This window comes from Phascolarctos cinereus, unplaced genomic scaffold, assembly GCF_003287225.1.
Source record: "Phascolarctos cinereus isolate Bilbo 61053 unplaced genomic scaffold, phaCin_HiC Scaffold_4;HRSCAF=312, whole genome shotgun sequence".
NCBI lineage: Eukaryota > Metazoa > Chordata > Mammalia > Diprotodontia > Phascolarctidae > Phascolarctos > Phascolarctos cinereus.
The window spans coordinates 667,303,663-667,318,346 of record NW_027555847.1 but is presented as its reverse complement, the minus strand read 5'-3'; the positions used below and the strand labels follow the sequence as shown (position 1 = coordinate 667,318,346).

Here is a 14,684-nt window from a genome sequence, read left to right as displayed (position 1 = left end):
ACTACAAACTAATTACTTTTTAAATGTCTGTGTCCTGTTTTCCAGATTGGGCTCTAAATTTCTTGAGAGCAAGGATGTAATGCTTTATGAAATTATAGAATTTTAAAATACAAGAAACTTTAAAAGGTCGAAAAGGTCGTCTAATTTGACACCATCATTTTACAGGAGAAGAAACAGGCCTCCAAAGTAGCAATTTACCTAGGGGTGCACAGTAAATTTTTGACAAGAGATTGGATCAGACCCACCTTTCCTGATCTAATATGGTGCTTTTTCCAGTACACCACAGTGGTTAATACAGTGCCTTGTGCACAGCTGGCTTTCAGTAAAATATTGTTAGTGATAATGAAGGCTACAAGAAAATTATTGGCATTGCCCTAGTGGTATCTGTTTGCCTAAATAGGAATCACTCTTTATATTATAAAAGCTTCAAGATTCCTAAGGCAGGAAAGCATCAGTTTTAGTAGTCTTTAAGCCAGGTAGTTTTATATCCAATATTTTAATGGAAATTTTTACAAATAGACCCAAATCAGCTGATAGTAATTTTTTCTGGCACCAGTATGATTTGCCTAGCTCTACTTATAGCATAAGCATACTTCTTTTTGCCCAAGCTGTCACAGAATTCTATAAGGGACCACAGATATCATCGTTAGAGACAGCCAAGTAATGTAGTGGGTAGGGTACTGGGCCTGGAGTCAGGAAGACCAAAGTTCAGATCTGGCCTCGGATACTCATAGGCTATGTTACCTTGCAAGTTACTGAACCTGTTTGCCTCTGTTTCCTCAAATGTAAAATGGGGTTAATAGTAGCACCTACCTTGTAGAGTTGTTTTGAGGATCAATGAGGATAATATTTATAATGTGCTTAGAGTGTAGCCAGTATATAAATGCCAGTTATTATCATTATAGTCATCATCATCGTCATTATCCTTTAGGCTAGCCTGTACCTGACTAGTAATTCTTTTACTGAATCTCCAATATATATGGTCATCTGAGGCAGTGCATTCCACTTTGGGCAGCTCTAATTGTGAAAGATTTTCCTTATATCACACCTAAATCTATCTCTCTGTAATTGCCCTTAATTATCCTCTTTTAGTATCAATAGAATAGGATAAGATTTTCCCCCAAGGGGTTCTTTTATTAGTTTCATTTCTAGAATACTTGAAACATCTGCTGTCCCACATATCTGATGTGTTTGTGCGATATTACATAATCTCAACTGAGCCCTTACAACTGCAAGGCAATCCTCTTATCTTTTTTTTTTGGGGGGGGGTGAGGCAATCAAGGTTAAGTGACTTGCCCAGGGTCACATAGCTAGTAAGTATCAAGTGTCAGCTGGATTTGAACTCAGTTACTCCTGACTCCAGAGCCAGTGCTTGGTCTGCTTCGCCACCTAGCCTGCCCCCAAGGCAATCCTCTTCTACCTCACTAATTGACTACACTATTCTACTTACTATAGCAGACTTTCCATATCTTTTCATCCTTCCTCAGAGACTTCCGTGGCTTCCCATCTGTCTGCCCTCTCAGCTAAGAACCTTTATATTTTACTGAAACAATTGAGGCCATTTTCAGAGACCTCCCTTTTCTCTCCTCCTGGTCTCGTATCACTCAGATGCCATCTGTAACTGTCTACTTCACTCATCTCACATGAAGAGATGGCTATTTTCATCTGGGCAAAGCCCTTTACGTGCACAAGGTATTTCATTACATCCTGTCTTGTCCAGCAGATTGCTTCTTCTACCATTCCTACTTTCTTACTTATCTTCAGTCTCTTCTTGTCTCTTGGCTGATGCCCTGCTTCATATAACACATCCAGATCTCTCCTAGCCTCAAAAAACCCTCTTTGAGGGGCAGCTAGGTGGTGCAGTAGATAGAACTCTGGCCTTTGAGTCAGGAGGACCTGAGTTCAAATCTGGTCCCAGACACATGACACTTACTAGCTGTGTGACCCTAGGCAACTTAACCCCAGTTGCCTAAAAACAACCGGCTTTGATCTATCTGTCCATCCCTTCTAGCAGTCATCCCATAAAGCTCCTCTCTTTTTCTATCTAAAATCCTTGAGAACACCATCTACACAATGGTTGCCTCCATTTTCCTTCCTTTTCATAACTCTCTTTGACCTCAGTATTCAACTGAAATTCTTCTGTAAAGTTAACAGTGATCTCTTAATTACCAAATCTAATGATCTTTTTTCAGTTTTCATCCATCTCAACCTCTGCAGCCTTTGACATTGTTGTGGTTTCATGGTGTGTTGTGGGGTTGTCTCAAATGAATTCACAGATTCAGACCATCTCCAACTCAAGTAAAGGCATATATTGAGAGTGATGCCTCTCAGGATGGTCTGAATTCCAAGAAGGAACTGGCAGTTTAGTGAAAGTGAGACAGATTTTTAGAGAGCAAAAATGTACTTACTTAACAGAATATATGAATATAAAAAGGCAGGAGGGGTTTGTCAAGGGATTAGGTAATAGGGGAAGGGTCCTAGCCTTGGAAGTGAGCATGTGATCATCCACAATGCATACAGAAAAGCCCTTGGGGGGGGCAGGGCACGTATATATGATAATGATATTATAATAAGCATCTCTATGGAATAAGTTCACCTAAAGGACAGCTTTTGCTTATTACTGTGTAGGTGCCTACTTAGAGAAAGTCCCTTCTGTTGTTTTGGGGTCTACATCCTCTTCGGTCCTCCTGGTGGTGCTGCTCTCTGATTGGCTAGCTATTCTGGTGCTGTCTGAGTTTAGATGGATGTGGCTATGGTTGAGTGAATTTTTCTCTGTGTGAGAAAAATGAGTTCAGGGACACACCTGCTGTTTCTGTGAGAAATATGAGAATTGGGTCTGGGAACAGTGGCTAGCTAATGGCAGTGTCTGGGATTCCATCACATGGACATACCTACTGTTCTAGTGAGGCATATATGAAGAAGTTAGGATATTGAGTCTGGGGACCTGTGGTGTGGATAAAGCCAGATCGTGTGGCCAAATCAGGATGTACCTGCTGCTGTTCAATGAGGCTCAGAAGGAAGTTAGAATATTGGGGTTGGGGGCAGCTTTATTAGGATTCCATCAGTACTGTCAGTCACTGTCTTTTCATTGGTATTCTCTTCTCTGTAGGCTTTCATGACGTGGCTCTCTCCTGATTTTCCTCCTACCTCTCATGGACCACTCCTTTTCAGTTACCTCTCATGGATCTTAGTTCATATTATGCTCATTAACCAGGGATGTCCCCTAAGGCTCTGTCCTGGGCCCTCTTTTCCCTTTATACTCTTAAGTTTGGTGATCTCATCAGCTTCCGTGGATTCAATTATCATCTCTATGTTGATGATTCTCAATTCTTCTACGGCCCTAACCTCTTTTCTGACTTCCAGTCCTACATCTCTAATTGAATGTCCAGTGAGTGTCCAATAGACCTATTCAGCATGTCCAAAATGAAACATTATCTTCCCCTTCCCCCTCCACCCACCTCCATCCCTCCCCTCTTTCTAACTTTTCTGTGACTATAGAAGGCACCACTATCCTTCCGCTCACACAAGCTCAACCTAGATGTCATCCTCAGCTTCCCCATCCATTCCATTGCTATATCCTATTGATTCTACCTTCACAACATCTCTTTTATATGTCTCTTTCTCTCCTCTGACTCTGCCACCATCCTGGTTCAAGCCCTCATCATCTCATGCCTGGACTGTTGCAGGAGCTTGCTGCTTGGTCTCTTTGTCCCAGGTCTCTCCCCGTTGCAGTACATTCTCCATTTGCCTATCAGATTTGTCTTCCTATAGTTCAAGTCTGACCATGTCAACAGTGAATTCCAGGATCAAATATAAAATCCTTGGTTCACCATTCAGAGTCCTTCATGACCTGTCTTTCCCCGTACGCCTTGCCAGTTGCCAAATATACTGTAGTTCAGTGATACTGGCTTCCTTGCTGTTCCTCAAACAAGATACTTAATCTCCTGACTCAGTGCATGTTTGCTTGCTGTCACCCATTCCTGAATTCTGTCCTTCTTCATCACCTGGCTTGAAGTCACTGCTAAAATCCCACCTTCTACAAGAAATCTTTTCCTGATCTTTCTTAATGCTGATGAAAACTCAGTTGACTATTTCCAACTTACATTATACATATCTTGTTTCTACATAGTTATTTGCACGTTATCTCCCCCATTGTAATGTGGCCTTCTCAGGAGTAGGGACTATTTTTTGCCTTTGTTTCCTCAGAGCTTAGCACAATATCTATCACATAGTAAGCACTTAATAAATATTTAGTGACTATTAAAGCAGTTAAATAAAAGTGGATGGTAGGTAACATTTCAAGACGACATTGGCAAACAGTAGTGGCAAATGGTCAATAGATTGATGTTGTTGGAATTACATTTGACTTTTGGCCCTACAATTATGAAGTCACATTGTGTAGTGGAAAGAAACTTGACCTTGAAATCAAAAAGTGAGAGATCATGCCATATGTGGGTTGGTTGAGGAAGCCTGAGATATTTAGCCTGTAGATGAGAATGCTTAAGGAATTCTTTTGTCTTGCCTTCTGAACTTTTTTGTTTTCTTCTGTGTACTTTTAATGTGTTATTGATTCTCTTTTCCTATTCAAAAATCTTTTTCATCACCCACTAATTTGTCTCTTACAAATAAAAGCTCTCTTGTAAGTATAGTCAAGTAAAACACATTGACTGTATTAATAAGTGTACATCTCATTTTGTACCCTTAATCTATTAACTCTTGTTAAGAAGAAGGAGAGGGCTCCGGTCTCAAGGAAGGAGGGGGCTTGAGGAGCAGTATTGATTGCTATCCCAAGGGATCAGAAGCCCTTATTGGGTTAGAACCAGAGTGAAGACCAAGAGAGCAGTGACCACACCTTTTCCCAGATCACATCACCTTGGAAGCACCGAAAACTTCCAACTCCCTGGAACTAGCTTTGAAAACAGCAGTGCAGAAAAATCCTGAACCTTGAGACAATGAATACTTGACAGAGCTCTACTCTCTTCCCTCTCCCACCACCCCACCTCACAAGGAATAGAGCCCAACAGTAACATAAAGTTCCAAATCAAGAAATAGGGTAGAAAAATGAGCAAACAACAAAAGACAGAACCTGACCATAGAAAGCTATTATGGTGACAGAAAAGATCAAGACACGAGCCCAGAAGACAACAAAGTCAAAACCAGCTACAAGCAAAGCCTCAAAGGGGAAAAAAATGTGAATTTACACAAGTCCAACAAGAATTCCTGGAAGAGCTCAAAATTTTTTTACAAAATAAGAATGATAAAGAAAAAATTAGGTAAAGAAATGAAAGCAAAGGAAGAATATTATGAAAAGACAATTAACAACTTGGTAAAAGAGGCACAAAAAATACTGAAGAAAATAATGCTTTAAAAAAACAGAATTGGCCAAGTGGAAAAAGAGATACAAAAGCTCACTGAAGACAGTCATTCCTTAAAAATTAGAATTGGGCAAGTAGAAACTAATGATTCCATGAGACATCAAGAAACAATAAATCAGACTCAAAAGAATGAAGCAAATAAAACTTGAAATACTTCATTGGAAAATCAAATGACCTGGAAAATAGGTCAAGAAGAGATAATTTTAAAATTATTGGATTTCCTGAAAGCCATGATCAAAGAGGGAGCCTAGACATTATCTTTCAAGAAATCATCAAGGAAAACTGTCCCAGTATGCTAGAACCAAAAGGTAAAAGAAATGGAAAGAATCAACCAATCACCAGCTTTGAGAGATCCCAAAATGAACATTCCCATAAATATTATAATCAAATTCCAGAGCTCACAGGTCAAAGAGAAAGTCCTTCAAGCAGCAAGAAAGAAACCATTTGGGGCAGCTAGGTTGCACAGTGGATAGAGCACTGACCCCGGAGTCAAGAGGGCCCAAGTTCAAATCGAGCCTTAAACACATAACCATTACTAGCTGTGTGACCTTGGGCAAGTCGCTTAACCCCATTGTCTAAACCAAAAGGAAAGAAAGAAAGAGAGAAGGGGGGAGGGAGAGAGAAAGGAAAGAAGGAAAGAAGGAAGGAAGGAAGAAAAAGAAAGAAAGAAAGAAAAGAAAGCATTCAAATACTGTGGAGCCACAGTCAAGATCACACAAGATTTAGCAGCAACCACATTAAAGGGATGAAGGGATTGGAATATGATATTCTGGAAGGCAGAAGAGCAGGAATTACAACCAAGAATGACTTACCCAGAAAAACTGAGTATGATCCTTCAAGGGGAAAAAATGGGTAGTTAATGGGAGTACTTTCAAGTACTTTTGATGAAAAGCTGAATAGAAAATTTGACTTTCAGATATGAGACTCAAGAGAAGTGTAAAAAGGTAAACTTGAAAGAGAAATTGTAAGAGATACTCAGTAGGTTAAATTGTTTTACCTTTCTATATGGGAAGATGATATATATATATTTCTAAGAACTTTATCATTATTAAGGCAGAAGTATTCTACAGAGAAAGAGGGTGTGGGAGTGCATTAATTTTGTTGGAATGATGTAAAAAAATGAATAGGGGAGAAGGAGGTATGCTCTATAAGAAGGGGGAAGGGAGAGGAAAACTGGGGAAAATAATCTTACATAAAAACAAGGAAGAACTTCTATAATGGAGGGAAAAATGTGGGGGACTACAGTTGAATCTTATATCTCAATAGGTTCAAAATGGGAAAACTATATCTACCTACTCAGTTGGTAGTAGAAATTTATTTTGCCCAACAGGGAAGCAGGAAGGGAAGAGGCTAAGAGAATAATAAAAAGGGTGAATGGTAAAAGGGAAGACAGGTAAGGCAGTAGTCAGAAGGAAAACAGACTTTAGAGGAGAGATAATAAAAGGTGGAACTCTAAAGGAGGGATAGGATAAAAAGAGAGAAGGATAAACAGGAAAATAGGATGGAGGGAATTATACAGTTTGTAATCCTAACTGTGAATGGGATTAATTCACCCATAAGATGGAAGCAGATAGTGAATGTATTAGAAACCCTTATCCAACAATATGTTGTTTACAGGAAACACACTTGAAAAAGAGAGAGACACACAGTTAAAATAAGGGGCTGGAGCAGAAGCTATTATGCTTCAGCTGAAGTAAAAAAGTTAGGGATCTCAATCATGATCTCAGACAAAGCAAAAGGGAAAATAGAACTAATTAAAAGATTTAAGCAGGGAAACTACATCTTGCTAAAAGGAGCTATAGACAGTTAAATAATATCAATACTAAACATATATGCACCAAATAGCATAGCATCCAGATACTTAAAGAAAAAGTTAAATGAATTACAAGAGGAGTAGACAGTGAAACTATATTAGTGGGAGGCCTTAACCCTTTCAGAGCTAGATAAATATAATGATAAATAAGACAGACGTCAAGGAGATGAATAGAATCTTAGAAAAAATAGATATATTAGACCTCTGGAGAAAACTGAATGGGAATATAAAGGAATAAACCTTTTTCTCAACTGTAACATGGCACCTTCACAAAAACTGGCCATGTTTTAGGGCATAAAAACCTCACAACCAAATACAGAAAAGCAGAATTATTAAATGTACTTGTTTTAGACCATAATGCAATAAAAATTACATTTAATAAGGGGCCATAGAAGCCTAGATTAAAAGCTAATTGGAAACTAAATGATCTAATCCTAAAAAAAAGGGGTGGATTGAAGAACAAATCATAGCAAAAAGGCTATTAATTTCATTAAAGAGAATGACAGCAATGAGACAACATTCTAGAATATGGTTTTGATAACCATAGCAAAGCAAAAACAGAAAGAAAACTAAAGATCAGTTGACCTAGTACATATTGATGTAAAGATTTTAAATAAAACACTAGCAAGCAAATTATAGCAATATATCACATATTACTAGCAAGCAAATTGCAGCAATATACCACATATGGCCAGGTGAGATTTATACTAGGAATGCAGGGCTGGTTTAATATTAAGAAAATGATCAGATGCATAATTGACCATATTAATAACAAAAGCAAAACTCATGATTATATCAATTGATGCAGAAAAAGCTTTTTGACAAAATACAATACCCATTCCTGTTAAAAACACTAGAAAAAATAGTAATGAATGGAGCCTTTTTAAAAAAATAATTTATTTTTAATTTTCAGCATTCCTTCCTTAAGCTTTTGAGTTTTAAATTTTCTCCCCTTCCTTCACCTCCCTCCTCCCCAAGACGGCATGCAGTCTGATACAGACTCTATATTGTATACATTCATATTAAACATTTTCACATTAGTCATGTTGTAAAGAAGCATTAGAACCAATGGGAGGAACCATAAGAAAGAAGAAACAAAACAACAACAGAAAAAGAGGGCAAATAGCATGCTTCCATATGCATTCAGACTCCAGAGTTCTGTCTCTGGATGTGGATAGTATTTTCCATCATAAGTTTTTTAGAGTTGTCTTAGATCCTTGCATTGCTGAGAAGAGCTAAGTATATCAAAGTTAGTCATCATACCACATGGCTGTTACTGTATACAGTGTTCTCCTGGTTCTGCTCACTTCACTCAGCATCAGTTCTTATATGTCTTTACGGGTTTTTCTGAAGACTGCCTGCTCATCATTTCTTGTAGCACAATAGTATTCCGTTACATTTGTATACCATAACTTGGAATGGAGCCTTTCTTAAAATGGAAAGTAGTATCTACCTAAAACCTAGTGCAAGAATTAACTAATAGGGATGAACCAGACTGCCAAGAATTATTTTATAAATGCTCTAAATCATTATTGATTAGAGAAATGCAAATCAAAACAACTCTGAAGCACCACATCACACCTGTCAGATTGGCTGTCATGACAAAACAGGAAAATAATAAATGTTGGAGAAAATGTGGGAAAATTGGAACATTAATGCATTGTTGGTGGAGTTGTGAACTGATTCAACCATTCTGGAGAGCAATTTGGAACTATGCCCAAAGGACTATAAAAATGTGCGTACCCTTTGACCCAGCAATAGCACTTCTAGGGCTATATCCCAAAGAGATATACAAATGGGAAAAGGACCCACATGTGCAAAAATATTTAGAGTGGCTCTTTCTGCGGTGGGAAAGAATTGGACATTGAAGAGATGCCCATCCATTGGGGAATGGCTGAACAAGTTGTGGTATATCAATGTAATGGAATACTATTGTGCTGTAAGAAATGATGAGCAAGTGGACCTCAGAAAAATCTGGAAAGACTTGTATGAACTGATGCTGAGTGAAGTGAGCAGAAGCAGGAGAACATTGTACACAGTAACAGCCACATCGTGCAATGACTAACTTTGATAGACTTAGCTCTTCTCAGCAATGCAAGCATCTAAGACATCTCCAAAAGTCTCATGATGGAAAATGCTCTCCACATCCAGAGAAAGAACCATGGAGTCTGAATGCAGATCAAAGCAGACTATTTGCTCCATTTTTTTCTTCTGTTTCATTTTGTTTCTTCTTGTGGTTCCTCCTGTTGGTTCAAATTCTTCTTTACAACATGACTAATGTGAAAATATGTTTAATAGGAATGTATATGTAGAGCCTATATCAGATTGAATGCCATCTTGGGGAGGGAGGGAGGGAGGGAAGGAGAGGGAGAAAATTTAAAACTCAAAAGCTTATGGAAGTGAATATTGAAAACCAAAAATTAATTAATTAAAAAAAGAATTATTTTATAGACCTAGAAAAATAATAATTCATCTAGAAGAACAAAAGGTCAAGAATGTCAAAGGAATCAATTTTTAAAATGTGAAAGGAGGCAGTCTAGCAGTTGTTGTGTTGTTTCAGTTGTGTCCAACTCTTTGTGAACCCATTTGGCGTTTTCTTGGCAATACTGGAGTGGCTTGCCATTTCCTTCTCCAGCTCATTTTACAGTTGAGGAAAGTGAGGCAAACAGGGTTAAGTGACTTGCCCAGGGTCTCACAGCTAGGGAGTGTCTGAGGCCAATTGGAACTCATTTTTTCTGACTCCATGCCCAGCACTTTATCCACTGCATCACCTAACAACAACAGCAGTTATCCAAACAGTCTAGTACTGGCTTAGCATTAGAGAGGTGGATCAGTGGAATAGATTAGGTACACACACAGTACGTGGCAGTAAATGACCATGGTAATCTAGTGTTTGATCAACCTGAACATCCAAGCTTTGGGGTCAAGAACTCACCATTTGACAAATTGCTGGGGAAACTAGAAAGCATATTTGCAGAAACTAGGCATAGACTAACACTTCACACCATATAAGGACAAAATGGTATAGACAGAGTCATACCATAAGGAAATGAGAGGAGCATGAAAAATGTACCTGTCAGATCTATGGATGAGGGAAAAGTTTATGAGCAAATAAGAGATAGGATCACGAGAAATAAAATGGATAATTTTGATTATATGAAATTAAAAAGGCTTTGCACAAATGACCATTGCAACTAAATTTATAAGAAAAACAGGACAATGGGAGGAGGAGGAAACAGCATATTTCTCTGATACAAGGCCTCATTTCGAAAATATATATAGGGAGCTGAGCCAAATTTATACAATTAAGAGCCATTCCCCAATTGATAAATGGGCAAGGGCTATGAACAGGCAGTTTTCAGAAGATGAAATCAAAGCTATCAATAGTCACATTAAAAAAAAAAGCTCTAAATCACCATTGATTGGAGAAATCAAAACTAAAACAGCTGTGAGGTACCACCTCATACCTATCAGATTGGCTAGCATGATAGAAAAGAAGAATGACATGCTAGAGGGAATGTGGAAAAATTGAGACACTAATGCACTGTTGTTGGAGTTGTAAACTGATCCAACCATTCTGGTGGACAGTTTGAAGCTCTATCCTAGGGCAATAAAACTGTGCATCCCCTTTGAACCAGTAAAGGTTAGAGATTGATGAATGTCTCCCATTTAGGTATGACCACTTAAAACTGACCTGATCTCAAGTCCAGAGAACATTAGACTCTAATTCTCAGCTAAAGCTATAAGGATTTAAGCTTTAGTCCTCACAAGAGTGGACATAATAGTAGAATAGAGCAGTAATTGGTTTGGGATCCAGGAGACCTGACCCTCACAGTGATCTCACTGTGACTTTAGGAAAGACATTTCTACTGTCTAGACCAGGGTTGGAGAACCTGTTGCCTTGAGGGCACTTGTGGCCCTCTAGGTCCTCAAGTGTGGCCCTCTGACTGAATCCAAACATCATAGAACAAAAAAAAGGGGGGATTTGTTCTGTGCAGTTTCGATTCAGTCAAAAGGGCCGCACTTGGGGACCTGGAGGGCCACATGTAGTCTAGGCCTCACTTCAACCATCTTTCAAAGGAAAGTGATGGATGAATCTCTAAGGACAGTTCTTTTTCTGACATTCTTTATTCTGATGTCCTTGTTTGGGCCTATGTCATTGTCCTATGTCATTTTCTATCTTCTAATAAACCTTCCAGCTTTGACTATCTTTTTTTTTTTAAAAGGGAAAGTTATGATTCAATTTCAATTTTTTTTTTAAGGCAGTTGGGGTTAAGTGACCTGCCTAGGGTCCCACAGCTAGTAAGTGTCAAGTGTTTGGTCAGAGGTTGGATTTGAACTCAGGTACTCCTGACTTCAGGGCCGGTGCTCTATCCACTGCGCCACCTAGCTGCCCCAATTTAAATCTTTTGAAGTCTTGATCGGTTACTGTTTGTCAGAGCCCTAAAGTCTTTGAGAATTATTTCCACTATAGTGACCATTATGTAAATTGTTCTCGTTTTCTCCTCATTTCAGTCTATATAATTACATACAAATCTTTCCAATTTTCTATAAATTCATCATTTCTTATGAGGCAGTAACATTCCGTAATGTTCATAGACCACAGTTTATCGAGCAATTTCCTAATCGATAGGTACCTACTTTGTTTCCACTTCTTAACTACTACAACAACAACAAAAAAAAAACTTATGTTTTTTGTACCTCAGTTTTCCCCTTCTGTTTTTGACCCCTTTGGAGTATGTATCTAGTGATATCATTGAGTCAAAAGGGTATATACAGTTTAGTGACTTTTGAGGTATAATTCCAAATTGCTTTCTAGAGTGATTATGCCAGTTCACAGCTCCACCAACAGTACATTGGTATTTTTGCCTCCCATAGCTCTTCTAACAATTGCCTTTTTTCATCTTTTGTCCATCTTTGCTAATCTGATGGCTGTTAGGTGAAATCTCATAATTGTTTTAATTTGTGTTTTTTATATGGTTTTTGAAAGTTTACATTTCTTCATTTAAAAACTGTTCTTCATATATCCTTTGACACAATGGCTTTTGTTCTTTTAATTCTCTCTTCACCAAACCTGTTCCCTGAAAAGGAAATATTCAGAGAGATCTTATTAGTTATTCAGAATCTACAGATTCTGAGGACCTTAGAAATAATTGTGTGCAACCTGTGCCTGAACAGGAATCCCTTTTACACTCTGGCAAATGTTATCCAGACTCCATTTGAAGACCTCTAGTGATAGGATAGGGGAAATCCGCTACCTTCCAGACACCATGTTCGAGGCCCAAGAGACACAAAGTCACGCATCTGGCCCCACCTGTCACCAGACAGGACTGATATTCCTAAACTTAATTGATTAGTCATCAGCTGGTGGTACAGTAGATAGAGTGCTGTGGAGTCAGGAAGACTACTCTTTGTCAGTTCAGATCTACCCTCACACTTATTAGCTGTGTGATCCTGAGGAAATCACCTAACCCTGTTTGCCTCAATTCCTCATCTGTAACATGAGCTGGAGAAGGAAATAGCAAACCACTTCAGTATCTTTGCCAAGAAAACCCCAAATAGACTCACAAAGAGTGGCATGTGACTGAAACTACTGAACAGCAACGACATCAGCAGGTACCCAAGTTATGGTCAGATTTCTTCCTTCAGGTTTTTCATGGATCCCTCGGCTTCTAGCATCCGACTGTTTCCTTCTAGAGGTAGCAAAAATTGAGCTGTGAAGTCTGAGTGAGGAAAGGAAGAAGGTGGAGAAGTCATAGGTAGTTGATGAGGGCATTCTACCAAGGAAACAATCCAAAGATTTTGAGTTAGAAGTATTAGGTTTGAATTTTGTCCTCAGCTTATAGCATGTAGGGTAAGGAAATGAGGGATTGTGGGAGAAGACAATAGGATCTCTGAGATTAATAATTCACTTAACCTCTCTGCATCTCAGTTTAAAAGTAGCCCTATCCATTGTCTTGTTTGATCCTGTTAGCAATCCTATGACATAAGTTGTGTACATATTATTTCCATTTTATAGAGGAGGAAACTGAAGCTCAGAAACATAGAGTCACTTAACTTGTAAGTGGACAAAGCAACATTCAAACCCAAGGTTTTTCGACTTTTAATTACAGTGATTTTTCTACTACTTAATCTCTGTTTTTAAGCCTTATAGCTCACTATAGCTACTCCATCCTGTCCTGTGGTTCTCACTTCTACCAATTATGAGATGGAGAAAGACCAAGAAATATTAAGAGAAAAAGTTACCTAATGGAGAAGGGTGGACATTATTTGGAAATCTTTCTCTCAGTATTAAGACTTTCAGAATTATAAGTGAATTCAACATACACAAAGTTGTCTGCAGTTTTAAATATTAGGAAAAGATTTCTAGCTAACTTTGGGAAAATTAGTTATTTGATTCTTAAATGTGTTATAAAATTACTATGAAATAAATAGGACAGAAACAGGCTGCTGATCCTGAGTACATTCTGGCCTTCCAGCAAATTTATTCAATGACTGTTACAGGTTAAAGAATAATTTATTGTCCATTTTTTCCTTGACCTTCGTTCTTAGTTACTTAGCCTGCAGATGTTTTTCCTGAACATGAAACAGAAGTACACATATGTTATTAATATACTAATGTAATTATACTGGAAACCACCCAGAATTCTTATCTTTGTAAAACTTCATTGTAGCTTCAATGCTGAGATAAATTTTCTCCCAAGTGAATTATATTCTTATAAAGGCCTAAAACTAGCCTAGGCTCTACATCTGGTACATACCATCTCAGCAAGGATTAGCTTTCAGCTTTGGAGCTAAGCAAAGTGTTATTCAAATGGTGGAAATGCAGAAAGATCTGGCACAACCTCAGAGATTCAAAATTAATAAGAATGTTTAATTCTTAATGCCCACCAATTTGGATTTTTAATCTATAAATGCTGATTTACCTTATAAACTTTAACATCTCTTCAAAAAGAATGGATACTTGACTTATAGCCCTTAAATTTTGACAAGCTCTATTAACCAACATTTTAAAGGGCAAGAGAAACCTGATGATAGTCCACACATTACTTGTTGAAGAAGAATACCAGTAAACTGGGAAATAGTAGGCTCATTGGATTTAGGGCCAGAAGCAATGTTAGAAATATCTCTAGGGATTCTTAATCCTGGGGTTCATGAATTTGTTTTTTAAAAAATATTTTGATAATTGTATTTTAGTGTAGTTGTTTTACTTGGTAATCCTATGTTATCTTATGATTTAAAAAAAAAAACAACATTCTGAAAAGGTGTCCATGGGCTTCATTCACTAGTCCAGTCAGAGGGGTCTGTGACACAGAAAGTTTGGTTAAGAACACCTGATCTAGTCCAGTTTACTTGTTTGACAAATGAGGAAGTTGAAGTCCAGAAAAGTGAAGTGATTTGCTCAAGGTTAGGAACCCATTTAAATCTTGTAAGCATATAAGATTTGAACCTAGATGCTTTGACCCCCAGTCTAGTTCTTTTCCTCATATACAACA

The 14,684-nt window shown here is 38.0% G+C and overlaps 1 protein-coding gene across 8 annotated transcripts in view; it reads left to right on the top strand.

Moving 5' to 3' along the window:
- Positions 1-14,684, top strand: part of FZR1 (fizzy and cell division cycle 20 related 1) — a 108,500-nt gene that overhangs the window by 40,057 nt on the left and 53,759 nt on the right. The window lies entirely within an intron of this gene.